Source organism: Lactuca serriola, chromosome 5 (assembly GCF_051521515.1).
Source record: "Lactuca serriola cultivar US96UC23 chromosome 5, Lser_US96UC23_V15, whole genome shotgun sequence".
Taxonomy (NCBI): Eukaryota; Viridiplantae; Streptophyta; class Magnoliopsida; order Asterales; family Asteraceae; genus Lactuca; species Lactuca serriola.
In genome coordinates, this window is record NC_136412.1 from 313,121,173 (window position 1) to 313,144,164 (window position 22,992).

The 22,992-nt window shown below is 39.2% G+C and overlaps 1 non-coding gene across 1 annotated transcript; it reads right to left on the minus strand.

Annotated features, from left to right (window-relative positions):
• Window positions 1-22,546: 22,546 nt before the first annotated feature.
• Window positions 22,547-22,653, minus strand: LOC145055879 (small nucleolar RNA R71). The gene has a single exon (XR_013685427.1). It is a non-coding gene; the product is annotated as a small nucleolar RNA R71 (small nucleolar RNA).
• Window positions 22,654-22,992: the final 339 nt, after the last annotated feature.

The window sequence follows — 22,992 nt, forward strand, 5'->3', positions numbered from 1 at the left end:
CATCAAGCTCGAACCCTTCAAGCTCCTTTTCTCTTTTAAACAACTGTGGGAGGGTCACCTTCGATGGGTCCAACTTCAATGATTGGATCCGCAACATCCGCATGGCCCTTCGATACGAGGAAAAAGAGTACATCCTCGATGAAAAGCTCAAAGAGATAGACGAAACTAAAGCTTCCGTTGAAGAAATTGCTGAGTATAGGGCTCACTAAAAGGACGCGACAAAGGTGTCGTGTATAATGGTAGCCACTATGAATCCTGAGCTGCAACGGTTCTACGAGGACTATTGGCCTTATTTGATACACCAAGACTTGATGGAAAAGTACCCTCAAATTGCGCATCAAGAAAGGTATGAGATCTTTGCATCGTTGATAACGAACAAAGTGAAAGATTGAGAGTCCATCACGAGCCACTTTTAAAGAATGCAAAGGTATGTGGATCGTTTGCTCAAGTTGAATGTCAACTTTGACGAAAAGTTGGCGATTGATATCATTCTCCACTCTTTTCCTGCTTGTTATGATCAGTTCAAGATGACTTATTATATGAACAAGGAGGAAGTCACCTTGAGCACGCTTCAAGGGTTGTTAAGAACTGCTGAAAGTAGGTTGAAAGGCAAAGTTGTTGCAACCACTCCTACTGATGCTGCCCATGTCTTGGCTATTGGACAAGGGAAGGGGAAGAAGAGGAAAGCTCTCTCTAAGAATCACAAGGGAAAGTCTCATGATGGATCCTCTTCAAATGGGTCCAAAGGAAAGGGTGGTTCTGCTGCTCCTTCATCCAATCCAAAAGATGCAGAGTGCTTTCACAGTCATGACAAACAACATTGGAAACGAAGCTACCCGAAGTATCTGCAAGATATCAAGGATAGGAAGATAAAGCCCACCTTCACATGTATTTATACTATTCAATCTAAAAAATCATCGCATGCTAGTTCTTGGGTCCTTGATACAGGATGTGGTTTTCACATTTGTTCTGATTTACAAGGGCTAAAAAGAAGTAGGGATGTGGAACATGGGAAGATGAACTTGATCATGGGGAATAGGAGAGTGTTACCTGTCATCAAGATTGGAGTTTATTCTTTAGTGCTTAGTAGTGGGCTAGGATTAGATTTGAATGATTGTTGATACTCGTCAGAAATGACGAGGAATATTATTTCCTTTCATGGTTTGCATACACAAGGTTTTAGATTTTCATTCAATAATGAAATTGGTTCTATTAATGCTTTCTATATGGTACTTTTTATTTTGAAGCATTGCCTTGTAATGTTATATATGAAACTGTGATGGTTGTAGACAATTAATGTGTTGCATATTGATTCATCCAATGGTTTGGACAAGGCATGTTTGTGGCCTTGTCGTCTTGGACATGTCAACAAGAAGCGCGTAGCCCAACTCCAAAAGGATGGAGTGTTCGCGTCATTTGACCTAAAGTTGAATGACACATGCGAATCTTGTCTGCTTGGAAAGACGACTAAATCACCTTTTACTGGTACTTGTGAAAGAGGTGAGGGATTGTTGGATCTCATACAAACCGATGTGTGTGGGCCCTTCAGATCCACCAAAAGGGATGCTAAGCGCTTCTATGTTACATTCACCGACGATTATAGCAGATATGGGTATATCTACTTAATAAATCACAAGTCAGAAACGTTTGAAAAGTTCAAAGAGTTTAAAAAAGAAGTGGAGAATCAATTGTGCAGGAAGATAAAGATGCTAAGATCCGATAAGGGTGGTGAGTATCCTAGTATTGAGTTCCACGACTATCTCAAGGAATGTGGTATTGTTTCATAATTGACGCCACCTAGGACACCGCAACTCAATAGTGTAGCTGAGAGGCACAATGAACCTTGTTGGACATCGTTCGTTCCATGATGAGTTAAGCTTCGTTACCTATCTCATTCTGGGGGTATGCCTTAGAGAATTCTATCCATATCCTTTATCTAGTCCCAACTAAGAAGGTTGCCAAAACACCTCACGAGATGTGGACAGGGAAGGTTCCCTCGTTGGCACATATCAAGGTTTGGGGTTGTGAGGCTTTCGTAAGACGAGAGACTCACGACAAGCTTGGACCTCGTAGTGAGCGGTGTATTTTCATCGGCTATCCATAGAAGTCCTTTGGATATCTCTTCTATAGACTGAGTGGCAATGTTGTATTCATTGCAAGGAGAGGGGTTTTATGCGAGAGAGAACTCATATGCCAAGAGGACAGTGGGAGGCAAATTAATCTTGAAGAGCTTCAAGAGTCAAGCGGTGAAAGAACCTCTACCACTAGCACTCAACTTGAGGAATAGATTCCTGTTGAACCGGTTGACGAGTCCTTACCTCTAAGACGTTCCGGTAAAGTTAGTGTTCCACCTGTGTTGTATGGTTTTCAGATAACAGCTGAAGGTGATACGTTTATTAGCGATAGTACACTGATAAATTTGGATGAACCTAAAAACTACAAGGAAGCCATGGCATGCCCAGACTCTACAAAATAGAAAGAGGCAATGGACATGGAGATTCAGTCCATGTATGAAAATCAAGTTTGGAACTTGGTTGACAATGTATCAGGTCGTAAGACAGTCAGGTGCAAGTGGTTCTTCAAGAAGAAGACCGACATGGATGGGAAAGTGCATATGTTCAAGGGACGATTGGTTGCGAAGGGCTTTACTCAAACCCCAACGGTTGACTATGATGAGAACTTCTCACCAGTGCCCAAGATCAAGTATATTAGGGTTATGTTGGCCATCGTTGTGTTTCTTGATTATGAAATTTGGAAGATGGATGTAAAAACCACTTTCCTTAACGGGAAGCTGGATGAAGATGTTTACATGTGTTAGCAAGAAGGTTTTGTGGATGTCAAATACCCCAATAGAGTGTGCAAGCTTGAGGAATCCATTTATGGATTCAAACAAGTGTCTCATAGATGGAATCTTTGTTTCGATGAGAAACTCAAAGAGTTTGGATTTTCGAGAAGCGAGGATGAGTCATGTGTGTATGTCAAGGCTAGTGGGAGTATAGTTAGCTTTCTAGTATTGTATGTTGATAACATACTACTCATAGGAAACAACACCCCGACCTTGCATGAGGTTAAGTCCTGGCTTGGGAACTGTTTCGCTATGAAGGATCTAGGAGAAGCTGCTTATATTCTTGGGATAAGGATATTGAGAAACATAAGTATAAGACTAATAGGACTTAGTCAAAGTACTTGGACAAGGTGCTGAAACATTTTAGCATGGAGAAATCCAAGAAAGGGGAACTGCCAATCCAAAGCAATACCAAACTGAGTAAGACTCGGAGTCCGAGTATCGATGTCGAGATAGCGGAAATGATTCAAGTACCATATGCTTCCACAGTTGGCTCGATCATTTATGCTATGACATGTACTCGCCCTGATGTGGCTTTTGCATTGAGCATGGTTAGCCGATACTAAGGGAACCCGGGTAGAGCACATTGGACTGTAGTGAAGAATATTCTTAAGTACCTACGAAGGACTAAGGACTGGGTCCTTACCCTTGGTGGGAGTGATGACTTGAGAGTGACAGGGTATAGTGATGCCAACTTTCAAATCGACAGAGATAACTTCCGCTCTCATTCGGGCTAGGAATTTACCCTGAATGGAGGGGTAATCACTTGGAAAAGTTCCAAGTAGGAGACTGTGGTTGATTCAACGTGAAAATCAGAGTACATAGCAGTGAGCAAAGCATCGAAGGATGCAATATGGTTGAAGAACTTCATTGGAGACCTTAGATTTGTACCAGACATAAAGGAGCCTATGGAGATTTTCTGTGATAACGAAGGAGCGGTTGCCTTAACTAAGGAACCGAGGGATCATGGTAGATCTAGACACATTGACATAAAATACCACTTCACCAGACATTGGGTAGAAGAGGGACTCCTCGTAGTAAAGAGGGTATCGTCAGAGGATAACCCGACAGATCCCCATATAAAGGGTCTGAGTAAGGTTAAGCACTTACAACATGCGAGGAACATTGGTCTGAAGGACGATATTAGTTTTAGCGATTAGATAGTTGTTTAGAAACTTGAAATAGATAAAATGTAATTGACATTTGATGATTAAATAAAGGAGTTTTATTTGAGTAAAGTTTATTATCTTGTGTCAATTGTTTACTATTGTTTCACTTTTGCATGTTTTACTACCAGAAAAATTAGATTGTTCAAATTATTCATAGTCAATCATACTTTGGGAGTAAGTTATGAGGTTAGACTGTCATGAATTGGTTTGTAGATTGTCTAAGTGTTTAGATATAGCAAAGGTTTGATGCAACATTCATGAGTGCTCTTGAAACAAGATTTGAGTATTGGATTAAACCCACACTCATTTGAATCACTTCATGGAATTTATCACAAGTGATTGTGAGATGATAATATCGTATAATCTTTAAACCAAGAAATAAGAGTTGTTGTTTGCGAGTTGGTTGTGCATTGATAGTGCGTAAACGCATCAATAACTTGATGTTATAAAACGTTTTGTTGTGTACGATTTAATGAGTAAACAGTACAAGCATATAAGTCAATTTTTATCTGTTCCTTTTATCCCAGGAGGGTAAAAGCGATATCTTGGGCCCCTTGATGATTTTGTGCTAACTTATGTGCCGGGTTCGGTTAGGACTGAATTGATGTGTTTAATTAAGTTCTATGTCAAACAAATCAGAAGTTAGGAAACAAACTGTTGGACATTAAGAATGATTATGTTCCATGCCATTGCCCACACGATATCTTGCAAAACGGAGGATTACATGATCCCTTATCTAAAGGACGCGTCATTGACTAGGTCAGAGTTGCTAATCGGATTTTGAAGTCGTACTTGCATTTATAGTTATTAGACTTATCCAAGTGGGAGACTTTTGGATTAGGTGTCTAAGCCCATAACTATAATTAGTATGTACTTGACCCGATAGTAGCATGGTTCTTTTAGGTTGCCTTCACCATAGCAATTTGATAGGATGAATTATGGAGATTGAGGTTAATTATGATTTGTTAATATATTAGAAGAATAATATATTAATTGAGAAATCGTATTATTTAATTAGTATTGATCAGAAATTAATTTGGAATTAATTTTGTGATCAAAAGAGACTAATTAAATTACGGGGACTGATATTGCAATTATATGATAGTTGCAAGTTGGACTTATGGATCCCTAGGAAGAGATGGAAGAAATTCTATGTGTAGCCCACATAGATTTCGTCCAAAGGGGGCTTCTGGAAGGATCTATTGGGTTGATTAAGGCCTAAGCAGAGAATTAAAGTTCCAGTCAGAAACCCTATTAGCTCAGCTATATAAGGAACCCCTAGGATCCCTAAAATCGGCCACTACATCCTAAGAGGAAATCCCAGCCGATATTTAGAGCCTTCCCACCTCTCTCATATTCTTCCAATTGCTACTTGGTGTTTGTGACTCACTAGAGGTGCAACAATTGAGGCATTAAGCTCTTGGAGGTCAAGATCTACAAGCTACAAGGAAAAGGTATTCACCTAACTTTGTTTTAGGTTATAAATCTCGAAAATTGTATGCTAGTTAGGGTTCATACTTTGGATGATTAGAATTGTATGTATGACTTGATAAAAACCTAGATCCAAAGCATTAGGGTTGCATGTACACCATAGGAGTGATATAGTGCTCAAAATCCATCAAATTAGACTTACACGAGAGCTGTGCAGTAGGGTCAAATCCGTCACTCTGAGATTATTTAACCTATGCCACATGTAACTTAACATATTCACTTAATAGTTAACTCTCATCATCATGAGACCCACAAAGCACAAAGCAAGCAACATTCGTGCAATTACACTCCAAGCCACATCCATACAGAGGACATCTCAATCTCGCTTCCTATCAAGAAAGATTTCAAATCTAGGATAACATATAATTCCTCTTAGGCTACAAGGCATCACATCTCATGCCAATCCATCCACCAAACATTTCCATAATTAAGAGACGTGAAACGCGTTATGGATCTAACTAAACAACCCAGGAAGATCCAAGGGATAAGCAACCCGACCCACCCATGCCAAAACTGTGAAAAGGACCGATGTACCTGGGGAAAACACCACACTACTCCCCACCATCAGCTGCATAAGGAGCTCCTCCTAAAATCCTCTAACTAGATTATGGATACAATTACATATTGCCGTCACCAGATAATTCTTTGAATGAAAGGTATCACACTACAATGGTTAGACTCAAAAAAGAGTTGCACAATAGAGTTAAAACCCAACCTTCTAAAATTATATATTCTCAACAATATGTAACTTAATATACTCGCTTACTAGTTAGGTGAGGTTAATGGAAACTCCTAAAAGCATAAAGCAAGCAGCATTTGAGTATCGAGTAATCAGAACAAGCATAACCTAAACATGCCATCCAATTACTGACTGATCAATACTATCATGCAAGTATACAAGCTCATATAGTAGGCATATAAAGGCATATCTCCTAGCATTCTATCATGAAAATCTTGAGTAGATCCTTAGCCCTTACTAGCATGCGATTCACAAATTCACAAATCAAATCATATCATAAAACATGTATGGGTATTTTGGGAAAACTTACTTGAGCTCGATCGAATGCATGCACCACACCCTTCTTATTTTATTAGAAAACCCCTTTTATAAAACATTTCTTTTTGAAAAAATCTACCAAAATCTGAGTTTGAGTTCAAACACACCCGCGAGTATGCCCGGATCCCTCAAAATAATGCTCTGATACCAACTTGTAACATCCCAAACTTTAAGACCAAAAACTTCGTTTTCAAATTAATTGAATGATTATCTAAAACATCATCGTAAACCATGGTGGAACAAAGTGTGTCAACTATATCATAAAAATTCAGAGTAATCATAAAATGCAGAACGAGGTGGTGTGTGCACTGCAATCATCCCGAGCTCTAACCCTTCGAACCAGAAGTGCCTGAAAACATAAACTGAAAATCGTAAGCACAAAGCTTAGTAAGTTCCCCAAAATACCACATACCATACATAATAAATACATATTGGGCCCCGCCCGACATCGAGCCTCGCTCGGTATATAAATTTGTTAGTCATCGGGTCCCACCAAGTATACATATAAACATATAAACACATAACACATGAAATAATCACAAAGATACATAACATACATAATGGTCATCGGGCCCCGATCGGTAAGCATACCAACACATAACACATGCAAAGAGTCACACAGACATCTAGCATCCTAAACATAACAAATCATGGGCTGACATTGTTGCATTCGACCCGCCAAACACAGTGAGGAAAATCACCTCAAGCTATCGAATATCTCAGATAAAAGCTCAGACTGTCGATCTGGAAAATCCACATGCTAACAACATCAAAGAATATCAATAAATAATTGGTCCACAACCCATAGCTGAAATCCTAGTTCGATTGCCTAATACTCAGGGTAAAAGTCCATTTTACCCTTTTTTTCACTTGACCCAAAATCTGAAGCCCAAATCAATAGCAACAAAATCCCATTACGACCCACTATCCTAATTGGGCCAAAAACCCATCATGGGCCTGACCCAAGAAGGTCCAAATTCCTAAAAGGGACCAAAATACCCATTGGTCAACTCTTGTCAAACTTCTGGTTAGTGGCCGAAGGTCAAAAAGTCAACAGGTCAAGGAAGTCCACACTAACTGAGTATGCCCGACGTACTCAGTTAGTACGCTCTGCGTACTCTAGATTTTGACCAACTCGTGGGGTGCTGACCCAGTATGCGTTGCGTACCTGAGGTACGCCCCGCGTACGCTGACTGCCCTGAATTCATCTAGAAAAAGTTCTTAAACCTTTAAGCCAAAATGTCCAATGCTCAGAACTAGTTCCAAAACATGACTTAATCCATAAAGTCCTTAACTTTGAGCTTTTGCATGGCTGAAAGGGTCCCAAATTCAAGCCCTAACTTCGTAACTCCAACAAAGGAGCTAAATACACATGCATGGATGGATAACAATCATCGAGATGACATTTTACACAATTGGGACCCCTAAAATGTCCAGATCTAGTGACCAAGCACCAGGAGCAATTCTTTCTCAAAAGGACAAACCCAAGAGACCAAAATAGGCCATAAATCACACCAAACTAGATTTAATCAAAGAGATGCCAAGATAAGAACATATACCATTAATAGATTACAAAAGAGGTGTCAATTCTGGATCTCTAAGCTTCACTCCAAGTGATGAATCTTCAATAACCTTTAATCTCTTCAAAATGCACATGAACACACCAAGATTCCTCCCAAGAGCTCAAGAACTAAAGATGGTGGCTAAGCGTCGAGATTAGGGTTTAAGAGATATTGAGGCTGATAAGAGACAAGGCTCAAGGGACATAATGAGCCTAAATAGGGGTAAAATCCTAGATATTAGGCTTTTTAGTTGTTTGGAGTACGCCTCGTGTACTCCTGAGTACGCCCGGTGTACTTGAAGGTCACCCGTGATCAATCTCGACTCTACATGTTGCGTACTAGCCTAAGCTCCAAAACACTCCTAACTTCAATCAGCCATAACTCCTTCGTTCTAAGTCCAAATTTGACATTCTTTCTATCCACAGAAAGGTATGAGAATCTATATATATCTATCAACTATCCTTTGCATTAAAACTTTCCGAACTTAAACCCAAAATTCATAAAAGGCCCGAACTGCCACTTTACAAATATACCCTTGGGTTCCAAATCACAATTCAAACTCCTGGATCATCTAACCTACATTACCTAAACCCACATGGGTCTAAATCCCTCTTTCCCAAAGGTCCTAAGCCTATTTCGGTCCTTTTATGAATTTTGGGTTTAAGTTCGGAAATTTTGGGTCACGACTCTGAATTATGAAACGATTGGAAACAGGGTGTTACAAACAAAATTCAAAATTATCAACAAAGTATTACATTAAAAATTGCTTAATGTTAGAACTTGATGTTATTTTTTTTTAAAACCCGTGTAATACACGTGTCTTACACCTAGTGTGTGTGTGTGTGTGTGTATATATATATATATATATATATATATATATATATATATAGATATAGCTATTTGAAAATTATGCTACCAAAACGGCTCCAACATGTCGTGTCAAATTTAAATGCTCCTAAATGGTCATAAAGACTGTTTTAAGGAAATTTAACTGAATATATTAATATTACAAACATTATAATCGACTACCTTAATAAAAATGAAAATTGGCTTATCATGATAATTATCTTTTCATTTTGTTCATATTTGATGTAACTTGCTACAGTCGGTCATATGTGAACACTTTCAACAAGTTCGTTACCTAGATGTGTACAAAAAAAATAGTTACTCAGATGTGAACAAACCGAAAAGTTAATTTCCTTAACAAGTCAATTTCCTTTATAGATTTAAGAAATTTAACTATTTCGGTAACAATAGAAAAAGTCACGGACTAAGCCATGCATAGAAACTTAGGAGGGATTAAGTTGCCAAAGCAAAAAGCCAAGGACCAAAATCTTGCCAAACAAAATGCTTAGCAACAAGCAATTAAACATAAAAAAAGATTTACGTCAAAAATTAGACAAACTTGAAAGATGAAAATGAAAAAAAATATTACATCGAAACGTATACAAACTCAAATTTATACCAACACGTACATATTAAAAGAAAGTAAGTTTTTTTATAAGTAAATGTCGAAATTTCTAAATTTACGTCGAAACGTTGACCACCTTAAATTTACATCTACACATATATAAAAATAAACACATAATAGATTTTTTTTTATAACTTAACGAATTTTATAAAGTTCAAAGTCGAGGGGGGTGAAAGTCACATTTTACAAAGTCGATGGTGGTAATCGTAGGAGAATCAGATTGTGTATACTACATGTAACGCCTCAAATTTCAAGACAAATTTTTCATTTTTAATTCTCAAAATATTACTCATAAATTCCAATCATCACAAAAAGTATAAGTTATTATCAAACAATATCAAAGTATCCCAAAATCCTCAAATCTTCATAAGCCGACGGATGTGTACAATCATGCCTCTGCCTTCCCGGAATCTACACAAGTACTTGAAACACATTTAACTCAACACGGTAAGCACGAAACTTAGTGAGTTCCCCAAAATACCACATACACAAATAATAAGCCTCTCATGGCTATATCTCGGTAAGGACCCTCCGGTCAGGTGTCTCAGTGAGGACCCTCCAGTCTCACGGCTCGGTATGGACCCTCCGATCATGTGTCTCGGTGAAGACCCTCTGGTCTCACGGCTCGGTATGGACCCTCCGGTCGTGTGTCTCAGTGAAGACCCTCCAGTCTCACGGCTCGGTATGGACCCTCCGACCATAGCTCAACATATATATAGAATAATATAACAACATAAGTCACAAAGACAGAATGCATAATAACACATAAAGCATATAGACCCTCCGGTCAGTAATACAAATAAGACCCTCCGGTCAATAATATAAATAAGACCCTCCGGTCAACAACATAAATAACACCCTCCAATAAATAACACAAATAAGACCCTCCGGTCACTCATGCATTACCCAAATGTAAGAATAGTGAGAAGACTCACCTTAACCGCTACATGCGAAATCCTACATTACCGCTGCCGTTGCACACTGGTTCCTGAATTGGCCAAAACAACCCAACACCATAATCAAAAACTATACAAGGCTACACCTCATCACTAAGCCCAAGGGTGACCAGACTAACCAGGCCCACTACTAACCCAACTTATTGGGCCCACCATGGCCCAAGACCAAAAAGATTCACATAGGCCTACTAACGGCCCGAATTTCCAAATTAGGCCCAACCCTATATGGGCCTTGTCCTAAGCCCAACGTTTCTTTTAGTACAACAATACTCCAAGATGGCCTAGAGCCCAACAGCAAGTCCAACAAACGACCTAAGGATGTGAAGCCCAAACGCAACGAGCCCATAACAGGACTACGTGGGGCGTAGCTCCCCTGGTACGCTCATCATACACGAAAATACTGATCGGGGCAACTAGACTAGTACGCGGGGAGTACTAGGACTTACACGGGGCGTAATACTCGGACCCAAAAACTCCATTTGCGACTTAACCACTTCAGCCAAAAACATCCAAACCTCAGGGAAGCTTCATTAGAAGCCACTAACTGATAAAGTTGGCAACTTTATTAGTTTGCATGTCTTAATGGGCCCAACTTCCAAACATAACCATTAAGACTCTCTTTACTTATCTTAATACATGCATGAGGAGGTCTAAACAACCAAAATCTCATTTTTGTGAATCTACACCACCAAATACTCAATAAAGGACATGTATTATGCTCTGGAGTTCATCAAACTCATAAAGCTTCAAGATTGGGACATAAAACCCTAGAAATGGACCCAAAACCAAAAATATCACAACAATGAGCAAGTTTCAAGCTTGATACCTCTGGAGGATGCACCAACTAGATAAGAACTCAGATCCACAAGCTAGAAGCACAAGCTTTCCTTCCTTCAAGACTCATTCTTCACCAAAAGTTCCATAAGAACACTCAAATGAGCCACAAACCCTCACACAAACTAGAGAAATAGGATTAGGGTTTGAGATGGCTTGGATACTGGAAATGGTAGCTGGAAATGAGGCCATCATGTTCCTTAAATAGGGACACTCCAAGATATTAGAGTTTTCTTTCTGGACCTAGTACACCCAAAGTACCCTCTAGTACGCCCATCATACTAGGTGGCTCTCATGGTCATGCAGAGCACATAAGTATGTTGTGCGTACTCAAGTGTACGCCCAGCGTACCCCATTGCCACCCGTTTCTCAATAAGGACTAATCTTGCCAAAACTTCAAACTATCATATCTTCTTTGTTATAAGTCCGTTTCCAACGAACCTTATATCCACGGAAGGGTGGCGAGAAGCCCTACGCTTCAAGCAACTCTTATCAAATCCTGTTCTATAATATGGTTTGCTTTTGTAGTCCAAATAATTCCATACCATGACGCATTTGGAGACAGACCAAGCACCTCTCTTACCCACTCACTATCTAATAAACTGGACTGGCTTATTATCTGAATGAGATCGGAAAGAGAGGATATGGTGCTCTCGGATTTGATAAGAAAGACATGGCGAGTCATTTTGCATGTCGGAAAAAAGAAAACCATGGGCTTGAGGCATCGGTCGTCTCGGTTCTAATCCGTATATCATCCAAGAACTCACTGTTGAAATTCCAGCAACTTGTTCACTTCGTTCTATTATATAATGGATCAGCCCTCATCAAGAACTCTCGCCAAATCACAACCTCAAAACTCCATGAACAAAACCCAAAATTCAAAAAAATCGAACCAATGCCTTCATCGATACACTTGGACTCTAAATCACAACCCGAACTCTTTTATTACATAAGCTACCTTATCCATATCCAAAGTTAGCCTAGACTTGCTCCCTTAAAGTCTCAAAACCTTCTCATACTCGGATTACGACCCATGAGCCTTAAATCAAAAAATGATCCGGAACAGGATGTTACAATTCTCCCCCACTTAAATTAGATTTCGCCTTTGAAATCGCTCCTTATCAACACGTATAACGAATCAACAACCCTAGAAGTGCAACCGAAAAATTCAGAACATACAATGATCTCCCTAAGACCATCGAAACCAATCAGGAACTTCCAACCCAAAGAAAGATGAACTCTTTGCCGATGTAGAACCACTTCTGCCTCTCTGAAATCTGGAATCTATATTGGTATGTCTCCCCGACAGACCGCCCCTGCAGAATATCACCATGTCAATTGCTCATCGAATAACAGACCCGATAAAACACTTCCAAGTCTGATTATCTTGTTGCGACTGATGGGAACAAGTTGTTGACCATGATCAGCTGTTGATCACTCATGTCAGACATACTGGTCGATCCTGAATGAAACTCAAAAGGAACGGAGGGGTCACCTCTCACCAAGGACCAATCACCGATACTGCTATCAGAAACCATCTGAAGAATAAACCCCAATACTCTGCCCTCAATCACTAAATGAAAACCAGTCTATCCACATGGAAACCGAAGCCCTACACTAGTTCTGACCTCCCGTCAGACTGACCCATCCCACTACCAATCCTAGGACGATTCAACTCCGGCCCCGAACTGAATGACCATACCCGACCGAAACTATCCACTAATATCTGACAACACAACTCCAACTACCTTCCAATGTTGAGCATCAAATCCGAATACAGGATCGACTCCCGACCCAACAGTTGGACCACCAAGGCTACCCAAGCACATCCGGCAATACGACTGCACAGTCGTCCAATCCAACTGGGCTATCTCAACCAATCACACTGTACACGCAATCACTAAGTTCGTTTTACCCCAATCGAATATTACAACCGATCTATAGTCACACATCACCTCCGACCTTCGTCGTCTACTGCTTGCTAATTCCATGTGTGTCGTGGTCCTCCTCAAACCAAACGAACCAATCCAACTAGCTCTAAAACATCAGATGGAAATCATAACCACTCAGAATTAAACCCATCTAAAAATCCGAAATCCCAACCCGCCCATCCTTTATTCAGATAGATCCAAACTCAAACACAAGAGTCTGGTATGACAACAAAATTGTAATCACTCATATCTAATCTGATACTCAACTCATGACCCGAGATCCGCGAAACTACGCCTACATTACTCGCGTGCATTATATGTTGTTATTATGAGCTGATAGAACTGCATGCTATTTTAGGGCTATGGATCTGCTCAGAATTGCATGCTAGTGTGCCTGCTTAGGACATATGCTTTTATGCCTGTTATGTGATCCAGTAGTGTTGTATATGTGTGATTAGAGATCTCTGAGGAGTTGAGAGGTAGGATTGCTTGAGTTCGGTGATGCATTATGTGCTGTGGATAATACAATTGGAGTTGTATGCCAGAGTGGTTTTATGTGCTGGTGGAGGTTGCTTGATGCCCGAATGCTACTTGCTTTGTGATTTGTGGAACTCATGAGCGATAGGGGTTCTTCAGCAGCTGATGGCAAAGGAGTGTGGGGACCTAGGAGATCCTAGGGAGTAATTTCAATCCAGTGAGTGTGTTGTTTAACATGCAATATTCGTTGGGGAGTGAGCATGTGGAATGAGATTGGTCTATAGGGAAAGTTGAGCAACTACATAGGAAATCGGGGACGACCCTTGAGGAAAGTATGGGTAGATGTTGAAGGTAGTATTGGGCCTATACTACTGAAAACGGAGGAACCATACTCGAAACAAGGAGAATTCCAGAGGTTCTAAGTAGCAGGTTGAGGGGAGATAACATGGTTTGGTTACCACTATTCGTGGCAGAGTGTGTTTCCATCTTTACCGGTTATCCGACTGTGGTTGTTCAGACTAAGAGGGGATATGGTAATTTGTAGGTCCAGAGGGCCCAGTTGATCGAGCTTAAATGGAGTATACTTGGCAAGGAAAAATCGAGTTTAGGCCTCGAGGGATTTGACCGGTGAGGTGCCAATTGGAGTCGCATGACTCAAAAGGAGTGGAGATGATGCGTCATGGAGGATTGCAGTCTGAGTTGAGTGATCGGCCTATGGAGTGTGAGGGCAATTTCTATGACGAGAATTATATTATTCTCATTTTCCGTGTTAGAAGGAAGGGTGAGTGAGATTCTGATCTCAGGGATTAGAGGAAGACCCCGTGGGGTACCAGATAGTTGTGGTATTAGCACCAAAGGGATTTTTGTGGTAAGAGTGCCCTGAGTTATTCCTCATGCCAGGAGAGAGTAATCAGTGGGGACTGTGACATACGAGGACAGGGATGCGCCTCAAATGAGTATGGTAAGGCGTATTCCAACAACAGTTCCAGGTAACCAGGGGGAGTATCTCGGGACGGCGACCTTCGTGTCTATGCTACGAATCGACTATAAGAGTGAGGTATCCTGTTTCTATGTCGATTCTTGCGATGGGGTGGTGATTAAGGACTCAAAGAATAAAGTGTACGTTAGTCCATTATTTCTAGAGAAAGAGTCGGTGCTATTTTAGGACTGTCGAAATATTTGCGTGTGCAGCCAGATGAGATTTTGGGTGACTGGAGGCAGTCACATTGGGAGGTTTCCGTGGTTTCCATTTGAGATTCAGAATACTTGGAGTTGCTTGGTCTTTATCTAGAAGATCATCGAGTGTTGCGAGGTACGTTCCAAGAGTTGAGTATGGTATAACTGGTGAGCCAGTTTGTAGTATAGTCTGGTTTGTATGCCGATTGGCTATGGTTCGAACCCTAGGAGGGTGGAGAACTTGGTATTTTGTTGAGAGGATCAACAATATTTTTGAGTTGCGGTTCAGAAGATTAGGTTATAGGGATCTACAGTCTGAATATATGAGACTTGGGTCTTGTGGTAGTCAAGGTAGAGTACAGAGCGATATGATGCATGTTGTATGTGCTTAGGGGAGAATGAGTGTCTTCATGGTAGGTAGCCATTGGATAGGGATCTTGTTGTGATAAGTGTTTCTTTCAGTTTGCAAATATTCGAGTTTCGAGGAGGTTGGGTCGTGAGGTCAAGTTTCAATTGTTGAGAGATTTGCTAGTTCAACATATAGATTGCTATCTATACTCTAGGAGGGGAAACAATTGATCAACTTTAGAGTCGGTATGTGTAATTTTGCATGGGTTTTGATCTGTAGAGGATGGGGTTTTGGATTGTCGTAAATGCGTTCTCAGTCATTAATGATTCCGCCATACTTCAAATTATGAGTTGTAGTACTTCAAGGGTTTTGAGTTGTGTAAGTTAAAGATCAGTGATCGTGACAAGCTATTGTGAGATTCTATGATGTTGTATCGAGGTATCAGAGTATGAGAAGCTTTTGTAATTTAAGGCTCGTGGGTTGTAATCCGAGTATGAGAAGGTTTTGAGGCTTTAAGGGAGAAAGTCTAGGCTAACTTTGGATATGGATAAGGTAGCTTATGTGATAAAAGAGTTTGGGTTGTGCTTTAGAGTCCAAGAGTATCGATGAAGGCGTTGGTTCGATTTTTTTGAATTGTGGCTTTTGTTCATGGAGTTTTGTGTGACAACCCCGAAATCACGGCCAGAAAAGACCGATTTGTTTATGCTTTGTTTTATAAAATCTGAGTAATCTTTTAAAGAAAACGGTTGCAGAATTTGTTCCCAAAACAAGATATGATAATAACTTATCAAAACATTTCTCAAAGAGAATGTATTTTCATTTAATAATAAAACCTCGGGATGTCATGTTCCGATACAGACATATAAGCATAAACAGAACTTACATTCAATTACACTAATGATTTATATCTCCTTTAAATCTCTCTGTGAAATATGTCTTCATATCGATACCTGTGATACAAAGAAAACTGAGTGGGTCAGGCTTGGGAGTCTGGTGAGCATATAGGGTTTTCATCCCACAATGTTATATCATATATTTATAAATAAAGAACATTCAAACTTGTACAATTTCACCATATAAAGGCAACTCTTATCCCACCCCATCGATCCTCACAAGGACATGATCTAAACTCTCGTATCTAAAATTTTCCTCTTTACCCGATCCCTACTCACGGATCTAAAACTATTATTTTTACCCGATCCATACTCACGGATCTAAAACTAACCTTTTCACCTGATCCATACTCACGGATCTAAGACTACCTGATCCATACTCACAGATCTAAAACTAACCTCCTGATCCGATCCATACTCCCGGATCAATAATTGTACCCAATCCATGCTCCTGGAATAAGGACAATTAACTATACCCTAATCCTTATCTGATCCATACTCCCGGATCAATAACTGTGCCCAATCCATACTCCCGGATTAGGGACAATTAACTTAGTCTTAATCGATACTCCCGGACTAATAACAAGTTTTATCTCTTTACCTGATCCATACTCCCGGATCTAAAACTAACCTCTTGGTCTAATCCATACTCACGGATCTAAAACTAATCTCTTGATCTGATCCATACTCACGGATCTCATCTGCCCATGTCCTACCCAACATATTTGTAGATATAAAATACATATACAGTTTAACTCATTAAAACCTATATAGTTCATCCATTCCACCAATATCTCAAATAAACAACAATAGTTAAGCACATAACACGTATTTCGTAGTAAATACTTCATACTTATGTGTTAGAAGAAAGTAACCACACACTCACCCAAACATATACTTAATACATTTAAACAATACTTGTATTATACCTGTGTTTATGAAAGGGACTATACACCCACACATATAAACAACTTTATATTATACACATAGCTCATATTTCATAGCAAATACCGGATTCCTCGCGGGCAGAGCTTCGGCTCGGGAATTTCACTCCTCGGGATCTTCGGGGCTTCGGGACTTGCTTCGGGGCTCGGGAATGATACCGGGGCTTCGAGATAATTCTTGCACGAAAAACGATGCAAAAACGCGAGAGAAAGGGAAGAAATGAGCAAAGAACTCGGATGCCCTCGACACCCTTTTATAGGGGGCTGGAAACCCAATTACGCTGGGCGTAATGTCGATCAGCTCGCTGACTCCCCCCCCCCCATAGATAATATCGGTTATTTTATAATTAAATTAAATATCGAAAATATTTAATAAACTTCAAAAATTCATATCTTCCTCATACGAACTCCGTTTTCGACGTTCTTTATATCCCCGCGTAGGTGGAGACTACGCGCTACAACTTTCATTTAGACTCCGTCGGCTAATTTTGAATTTATTTTTATTATTTATTTTTAGTAGGCCGGGACAGGAAAACTCCGTTATAAAATCATAACTTCTTCATCCGACGTCCGTTTTCGCCTATCTTTTTATCGTTTTACTACAATTAATGAGATCGTCGATTCTCATTTAGATTGTTTCGACTAAAAACCGTTCGGTCTCAAATCGAGTATTCGGGCTGCATACCGTTAAGTCGAAACTTCGAAAAATCATAACTTACTCATACGAAGTCAGATTTGGGCGTTCTTTTTATGCACGCTCATGGTTTAACGTATTCTATGACTTTCATTTAGATTGATATGTCTAAATATCGCTCTAACGTAAATTCACTTTTTATGTCGCACTGTGTCGTGCTGGTTCTGTCGCGAAACTTCGACAGGCCATAACTTCTTCGTTATAACTCGGATTTCGGCGTTCTTTATATGTACGGAATCCTTGTAACATATACTACAACTTAGTTAAGATTATTCATTCTAAATAACCTTCTATCAAAAAGTCATTTTTGACGCTTATCGTCTCTAAATTGACTAGCCCTTATCTACGGGCGTTACAGTTATCTCCTCCTTAGGATGATTACGTCCCAGAATCATCAAAGAAATAGGACTTGCATAATGATTCCACATGTTACCTCTTCATCCTAAGTAATAATCGTAACTTCCATGTTTCCTTGAAAGAGTATTTAACTCTATGGATTTCTTGATCGCAGACGATGCTCAATTTTGCCTCTGCTTATCGTATTATGTTGTACTTTCAATCGTAACCTTCGAGTTACCAAATAAGTCCTTATTGTAAACTCCTTCTTCTTTTTAGGATAAATATTTTCCTTTATCTATTGTAACAGACCGATGGGTCGTGCTCTATTGACCTCTCATCGCACGATGTGACGCTTAGACTCGGTCTTTTTAAAGTTAAATTCCAGAATGGAATATACCTTCCTTCATATTCTAATGTGATATAATCACATTTCAGCATGTAGCATTTCTAGCTACAAACTTTATGAACAACGAGTTCGATACCAATGATCGCATTGACTTCAATCTTCTGACTTACGTCCGATGTTACTTCGAACTAGGTTCTCTAAACCACGTAACATACTCACCGTAGTCGGACTCCAATTGGATATGACCACTAGGGTCAGAACAACAACCATCTTACTAGTCATTACTGAAAGAATGGTAATGACATACCAGAATAAAACGGAATCAATCACTAGCTTCTTGGTAACCTTGTGACTTTCCCTGATCCTAGTGCGAGTCCTGTGCTTCCGGTAGTATATGTTGGGTTTTGAGCAATCTAACACTTCCTAAGTGTGCATGCAACCCTAATAAACCTTGGATCTATGTTTGTCTAAATACATGCAAAATAATAATTTTTCCAAGGTTCATAACCTATCTAACATGGCATGGGGTACTTTTAAACATAAAAGAATTAGATGAGATTACATACCTTTTGATGATGAGTTCAATTCCTAAGGAGTTTGAGGGTCAAGCACCAATAGTATGAATGCCTCAAATGGAATCACAAATCACCACAAACTCTTGGAAAACTTTGAGAGAGTGTATACACACACATAAAATCGGTCACACACAAAACACACACACTCTAGTAACACTAGTCACATTAGTGGCTATTTCATGCAACATAAGCATGCTTATATAGTGTACATGATTAGGGTGAAACCCTAATAACCCATGACCTTTCCTTTTCCAAGGATCCATGGGTAAAAAGCTCCATGGATCATCCATGGACTTCCATATAATCCTAGCCCATTAACAAATGAGTGTTAGCCCACACCATATAAAACCAATAGCCCATAATCTAATTAGTCTTCCTTTTAATCTCTAAATTAATTCATAATTAATTTAAGACTAACACTAATTAAATAAATTCATATTAATATATTATAACTTACAATATATTAATAATCATATGTGTATAACTCTCATAAAATTATTCATAAATAGTTTGGATGAAATGCAACCCAAATGGACCATGCCGGGTCGGGTCAAGTATGTACCAAATAAGTTATGGACTTAGACACCTTATCCAACAGTATATGCATCTACTACCTTTCACACCTACTCATACTCATCCCAAGTATTGTCCTGCAGTCAACTAAGTCACCATACAAGAAAATCACAAAACAATTTAACACATACGAATGTGTCCAAATAATCATAAACAATTTCCATAGACTCTACTAGTACTTCTTCATTTCTCAATCTTCAATCATCAACTCTACTTCAACTCGATTGGTGATGGAAATACCAGACGATGAGACAACTTCAAGAATTTCACCAATCTTTCCATCATCCTGCCAATCGAAGGTGTACTTCAGACGTACCGTACTCCTCTAAACGTACTGTTATCTTATAAGACTTTCAAAAGGAAAGATACCACTCTTACTACATCTTCCGATAGGTGACATTCACTATCATAAGCCTTTTTATTTCTTCCATTTACTTAATTCCATACGTATCTTCACCGTGACCTTTCGTACACCCAAGCAGACGTTCGGTGTACCAAGCGAGAATTTAAGATAAGAAAGCTTTAATTACGATTGATATGTGCATAATTAGTTAATTATTTAACGTATATTCTTAGTTATTTTTGATTAATTATGAGAATAATGTGGACAAAAGGTACTTAAAATGTTGAGAATTGTGTTTTCAGTCCAAAAGATATGTTTGGAAGCAAAAAGGAGAAAAGGAAAGCAAGTAAAGATAAAAGAGTGAAAGAAGGAGTCCTACTCGGCGAGTGGATCGACTCTACTCGGCGAGTACATAACGATGTGCTAGAAGATAAATACGACTGCTAATTCAAGACGGATAATTATTGACCTACTCGGCGAGTTGATTCTGTTACTCGCCGAGTACCCTCTGTTTGAGGATATCTATAAAAGACGAATCCTTATTCCATAAGAAGGCATTCCTGGCGAGTTTTGAAGAGGGAGCTGCGACTAAAAGGTTCAGAAGGCGCTAAGGAACCCTAGGCTTCAAGAGTTGAAAGAATTCAAGCAATTAGGTTAATTCTACCACTTAGACTTAGGAATTAAACATGTTTGCTTTCATAAACTTTGTTTTTATGCTTGTTTCTACTGCAACTATGAGCTAAACTCGTTTTTGTTTCTGTTTGGGGAATACCAAAGAACTCCTATGGTTTAATTATTGATTCTTGTTTAATTGTCTATTGGTGATTTATTAAATTAAGTTTGTTAAAGAACCTTATGTATTAATCACTACTATTTTCTGTTAATTGGAAGGCAATTAGGTTGCATGAACATCACTTAATTGTTAACCTCATATGTCTATGTGAATGCTAAAATATATGCTTAGAAGTAATGATTATGAAACTAAGATTAATAAGAAAATAGGAAGATTAATGTGTGAGCTTGTTTGAGAAACCATCAACAAGAGGTTAATTGAATTAATAACTTAATTGACCATTACAAATCTTATTTAATCCAAATAATTAATCTAGGGAATTAATTAGTTTAAACACTTGATCAATGCTTAAATTAGTTAATTGTCTAAGGGTTAGGAGTAATGAACATGAACCTAACTATTATCATTGGTAACCAATAGCAATTAATCCACCTTAACTTAAATAACCATAGGAGCAAATTGGTTGAACCTAAATAGAAACATCTTTATCAAATTTGGTGAATAGTTGTTGCTTTAGTTAATTAGTTAATTTAGTTTGTTTAAGTTTCTAGTCTTGCAAAACTAGAGAAAAACCCTTTACTTTTATTATTTGTTTTAGTTAAAATTAGCTATTAGTTTAATTGTCCGTTCCCTGAGTTCGATACCTTACTTATCAATCTATACCACTTAAAGACAGGTTCACTGCCTTTGTGTGCTCAATTTACTAATAAAAAGTAGGGATAAGACTAGTGGGTTTAACACACATCAAGTTTTTGGCGCCGTTGCCGGGGAACGGTTCTAAATAATTAAGCTAATTCCTAATTTTTTCGATCCTTTGTGTGAGTTTACTTGCATAAAGTTCATTTATTGCAATTTAGTATCCAGTAATTAGGTTTTAGTATCTGTTTTAGTTAAGTTAAAACTTAAATTTTTTTTTGAAATATCACTGATACTCGCCGAGTGCATTCGCACCTACTCGGCGAGTAGCAGTTTAACCAGCAATTTTATTTTTCTTTTCTTTTACAATCTTTTTGTTCTTTTTACGTTTTGTTTTTTTTTATTAATTTCAGGACTCTCATGACCAGAGGAGCAAACACACCACTGGTACCTCCGTTTGAAGATCCCGAATCCGAATTGAAAAGAAACAAAGGGAAGGACGTGGAGAGTTCAAGCACACCAAAGAAATCACCATTGTCCAACTTGAAGACTGTTTTTGGGAAAAAGAAGAGCAGTAAATCAGGAGCTTCTAGCGCTTCCTTGACAATTGAGGAGCCAATCCAAGAAGATATCGGATACGAGACCGAGGAAGAAGAGGAGGCAACGTACGAACAAGAAACCGAATCGGAGGAAGAGTTAGCATTCACTATGGCTAACATTGATGAAATTCCCATGGGGGAATAGAAGAAGAGGATGCGCGACGACCATGGCCCGGGACTTGTGCAACCCGCAATTCCCGCAACAGCTACCTTCGAACTAAAAGGTCATATCCTAGCTGCGCTTAAGGAAATACCTTTCTATGGGAAAGATCATGAAGATGCCTACAAACATTTGGATGAAGTAAATGATGTTGCTGATTATTTCAACATTCCAAATGTAACCCGCGAAACTCAACTACTTCGGATGCTTCCGGTAACCTTCAAGGGTGTTGCTAAAGACTGGCTCAAATCACTTCCCCCCGGGTCAGTCACTACTTGGGCCAAAATGAAGGAAGAATTCATAGATCACTTTTGCCCACCATCCAAAATAGCCAAACTCAAGAAGGCCATTGCAAACTTTGAACAACAAGCTGGAGAATCTTTATATGAAGCATGGGAGAGGTACAAAAGTCTGCTACGAAATTGCCCACACCATGATCTAAACAGCCAGCAAGAAGTTTCCATCTTTTATGATGGAGTTAATGTCACAACCCGGCAGTTGCTAGACTCATAAGGCCCACTTACAAAGAAGCCACCCCCGGTGATTAAAGAATTAATTGAAGAATTCTCTAAACACTCTAGAGAATACCACAACCCTAGGAATGATGTCATGAGGGGAGCCGCGTACGCTGCTACTGAAGATTTATCCGCGGTCATGGCCATGTTAAAAAACATGGATAGGAGAATGGACAAAATGGATCAAACTATCCATGCCATACGGGTGGGTTGTGAAAACTGCAATGGACCCCACCTCACTAGAGATTGCGATTTGGATGAGCA